This window comes from Penaeus monodon, chromosome 3 (genome assembly GCF_015228065.2).
Source record: "Penaeus monodon isolate SGIC_2016 chromosome 3, NSTDA_Pmon_1, whole genome shotgun sequence".
NCBI classification, from domain to species: Eukaryota; Metazoa; Arthropoda; class Malacostraca; order Decapoda; family Penaeidae; genus Penaeus; species Penaeus monodon.
In genome coordinates, this window is record NC_051388.1 from 9,900,228 (window position 1) to 9,904,936 (window position 4,709).

At 43.5% G+C, this 4,709-nt stretch overlaps 1 protein-coding gene across 3 annotated transcripts in view; it reads right to left on the minus strand.

Moving 5' to 3' along the window:
• Positions 1-4,709, minus strand: part of LOC119591750 (CBP80/20-dependent translation initiation factor-like) — a 96,669-nt gene extending 91,960 nt beyond the window's left edge. For all 3 annotated transcript variants that reach the window (XM_037940538.1, XM_037940513.1, XM_037940507.1), the window contains exon 1: positions 4,581-4,709. The gene's annotated coding sequence lies outside the window, so the exon portion shown is untranslated. The remainder of the gene's footprint in view (positions 1-4,580) is intronic.

Consider the following 4,709-nt stretch of genomic DNA (forward strand, 5'->3'; position numbering starts at 1 on the left):
CTTTCCCATTTCTCCTCCCCCCGCAAGTTTCTCTCTTTCTATTTTCCTTATCCCCCCCTTCTTTCTTGTCTCTCCTCTTCCCATTCTTGTCTTATGCCTCCCATCTCTTCTCTCTCTTCTACCTTTTTTCTTTCCCGTCTCTCCTCTCCTCTCTCTCCCCTCATACTTCCCCCCCTCTTGACCTTCTCTCCTGTCCCCCTCTGATCTCGTCTTTCTTTCTTTCCTTCTTACCTCCCGTCTCTTCTCTTCCCTCTTTTATCGTTTGCCTCGCTTCTCTCATCATACATCTCTCCTTCTCTCTTCTCCCCTCTCTCATCATGTAAGTTTCCCTCTTTCCCGTCTCTCTTCTCCTCTATCTCTATTCCGTCTCTCTTCTCTCCTCTAGTCGACTTCCTTTTCCCTTATTTCTTCCCTTCTACTATATCCTTTACTTTTTCTTATCTCCTCTCACCTTTCCAAGGCCTTCTCTCGTCTCCCTCCTCCCCTCTCTCATATCCACACCCTTCTTACCTTTCCCCTTTATCCTCTCCCTCCTGCCACTTCTCCCCTTCTTCCAATTCTCCCTGCTCCCCCATTCCTTCCCTCCCTTCTCCTATCTCCCCTTCTACCCTCTTTCTTCTCTCCAAATCCTCCCAAGTAACCAACATTATGGTTGATTTAAGTGCCAGAGGCGCAATTTACCTCACGGGGAGAAGCTTAGGAAAAAAAAGTAGAATATTTTAATTGCTAATATTCTGGTTATCATGCCACTGATGATGATGATGATGATGACATTGGTGGGATGGAATATAAGTTGTGATGTAAAGGTTATGAAGATGATAACACTACTAGTGGTAAGGTAATAGTTGTTAGTTGTAAGAGTTGTGGTTGTACTAGTAGATGTAGAAGTGATGATAGTAATAGTAACGACAATAATGATGATAATAGTGATAATAATAATAATAATAATAATAATAATAATAATAATAATAATAATAACATTATTTATTAATAATATTGACAAAAATAATAACAATAATAATCATAACAATAGAAATAGCAGTAATAATAATAATAATAATAATAATAATAATAATAATAATAATAATAATAATAATAATAATTACAACATTAATAATGTTGATGATAATAATAATGATGGTGATGAAGATAATACAGACGGATATCAAGGATTATCAGTAATGATAAACTTCAAAATAATAACATTCTGAGAAGGTTTCAAGTTCGAAATCATAAACGCACGGGAGCGCTTTCCCTCGCCGCTCCGAAGCTCCATAACACCGTTTCGAGAGGCTCGGTTAACAGGATCAAGAGACAGAGTCAGCCAGGAAGAGGTTTGGATGCGATAACATCAAGGGCTGGACACAAACTGGATACTATGGAGTCAGAGCTTTATACAAAGTGAAGTGTCCTTGGCGAAACGTTGGATATTTAGGCAGATAAATAGAAATCTATTGTTATCATTTTCGTGATTGCTATTAATTGCTGTTATTTTGCATTAAAGTTCCTGTAATTGTTGTTACTAATGCTATCACTTTCATAATTAGCAATGGCCAATTACTATTAGAACTGGTTGAAGCTATTGTATCGTTCGGTTGTTTTCATTTTCATCATTATAATTATCATTATCATAATTGAAATCATCATCGTGGATATATTGATGTAGAGAGCGAGAGAATATACCTGTTATCTTTCCCTATTTCTCCATAAAACACACACATGCGTGTATACACACATGCGTGTGTGTGCGCGAGTGTGTGCGCGTGTGCGTGCGTGTGTGTGTGTGTGTGTGTGTGTGTGTGTGTGTGTGTGTGTGTGTGTGTGTGTGTGTGTGTGTGTGTGTGTGTGTGTGTGTGTGTGTGTGTGTGTGTGTGTGCGTGCGTGCGTGCGTGCGTGCGTGCGTGCGTGCGTGCGTGCGTGCGTGTGTGTGTGCGTGTGTGCGCGCGCGCTCGTGAGCGTATGTCTGTGTGAATTCTTTCCTACACACACACTCACAAAGCACATCAAACGGCAACCAAAGAAGTGATATTGGTATTACCAAAAGACAATTCATGCCTGTTCACTTCCTCCACAGAAAAAAGGGACGGACTGGCAACTCAGCGAAGGATCCGATATCAGATTCCAGTTTTTACAGTCACAAGTGGGCGTACCTCGGACAGTACCGCCCTTGCCTCCCTCCCCCCTCCCCTCCCCACTTCGTATGCGTTTCTGGTTCTCTATGATGTTTTGTTCTTGAATCTGATTCTTTATTAGATTTTGTTCATACCATTAAAAAGTTCTTTTTATTATTTTTTTAAATTTTGTTATGGTTGTAATTGTTTCGTTGTTTTAATAACTAAAGTTATTATTTCTTTAACTATTATCATTAATTTTATTGATAATGATATTACTATCATGAATACAAATGAAAGTATTGTAATCTTAATGCCGCCCCCCCCCCCAAAAAAAAAAAAAAAAATAATGATAATATAATATAATATAATATAATAATAATAATAATAATAATAATAATGATAATGATAACAATAGTTATAATAATAATTATAATAAATAAATAATAAAAATACTGATCCGTCAAAATGTCTATACGAATATTTTTTTTATTGCATCTTTTCAGAATGGGTCTCCTTTTCAACAAAAGTAAATTTTCGTTATTATTCAACCAGCTGTCTGTCACACACTTATCTTTTCCCGGTGATAATAATAACAAATATCAAGCAATAATACCATTGGTATCTTTTGTTAGTATCATTAGTGTTATCATTTCATATCATTATCAGAATGAATAACAATAATGATAGTAAAGATGATGATGATGATAATAATAGTAATTATAAGTGATAATAATAATAATAAAAATAATAATAATAATAATGAGAATAACAACAAGAACAACCATAACACTAAATACAAAATCTCTGAAGCAAACACGACTGGCATACTTGGCCACTGATCCGGTCACAAAGTAGTATTATATACGAGAAGGTGCATGTTCAAAGGACAGAGCAACTTAAGCTAGCAACTTAGACCCATTGCTCCCCTCCCCCCCCATTTCCCCAGCGAAGACACATTCCGTGCCGCCCCTCCTCCTCCTCGCTACTCCCCTCTTCTTCTTCTTCTTCTTCCCTCCTCCTCCTCCTCGTCCTCCACCATCCCTCCTCCTCCTCCCTACTCCCCCACCACCCCTCCTCCTTCCTCCTCCCCCAACGCCCCTCCTCCTTCCTCCTCCCCCAACGCCCGTCCTCCTCCTCCTCCCTCACCGCCCCTCTTCCTCTCTCTCTCTCTTACCATTCCTTTCTCACTCTCTCCTTCCCTCCCCCCCCTCTCTCTCTCTCTCTTTCTCTCCCCCACCATTTCTCTCTCCTCTCTCTCTCTCTCTCTCTCCCTCCCTCTCTCTCTCTCCCCCCCCCCTCTCTCTCTCTGTATCTCTCCTCATTCTTCCTATCCTCAGACTGACAGCGTTCCCCCACCTTCTCCCCTCCCCATGCCCTCGAGCCAGATGCAGTGTTCCCCTCCCCCCTCCCCCACCTCCCTAACTAAGCACATAGCGTTCCCCTCCTCACCTCCCCTCCCTCCCCTAACCTCCTCTCCTTGCCTAAGGATGTTGCGTCCCTCCCTTCCCCCCTCCCTGCCTCAATACAATGTGTTCTCCCTTCCCCTCCTCTCCTCCAACCCCACCCTCCCTTTTCTGCTCCATCCCTCCCTCTCCTCCACCCCTACTCTTCCCTCCCCCTCTCCTCCACCCCCACCCTTCCCTTTCTCCTCTTTCCCTCCCTCTCCTCCACCCCTACCCTTCCCTCCCCCTCTCCTCTACCCCCCCTCCCCTCTCTCTCCCACCCCCTCCCTTCCCTCCCCCATCTCCAGTGCTCCTTAAAATGCCACTCATAAGCCTGGGGAAGATCAGCTGCTCTTTGCTCCGAGTCTGGTGACGTGCTATAGGCATTCGTTTATCTTCGTATTTTATTCACTATTCTGTGTTTCTCACTGTGCTTTTTTTTCCTCGAGTTTGTTTGTTTGTAGTTTTGTTCTGACTGTCCTATCGCAACGATGACTGTGCTTGCTGGTTAATTCTATGTCTTTGTCTGTAGCTGCTTAAGAAAAAAACAAATACATGCAAATAAAAGCAAATAAACGTCTCTCCCTGAGGTATATGAGACATTGTTCAATTTTATGTGTCGTTTGCACAGAACGAACAAGGCTATAATTTATTGTTGTTGCTGTTGTTGTTACTGTTATTTTGGGTCAGAAGATACAAATGCATGGCATCTCGAACGCGCCCAAACACAGCACAAGCACTGAGAACTGCCCCCCCCCACTCCCTACTCCACGCAGACAATACACTCCCAACGACTACAGTTCGAAGTAAACAAAACTTTGGGGTAGCACCCACCTACACGCACGCACGCACGCACGCACACGCAAGCGGCCATACAACACGGAGGCGTTTCTGCGGCGCGACTTCCTATTCGGTACCTGAAGCGGACCAAAAGCACATTCGAAAGCGAATATGTGCTGGCTTGCTTGCTTGACGATCGTCTCGCGTGCCCCGTGGCGTGGGCGGGGGGCACACGTGGGCGTACCTGTGAGTGTGGGCGTTTCTGCTCTCGGATGGGCGGGGACGCGAGGGGACGCTCCTCCGACCTCCACTACAGGCGGTGACTAGCCCGGCACTGAGCTCGGCGCGCTGGCAGTGTGCCATTGCCCTGTAC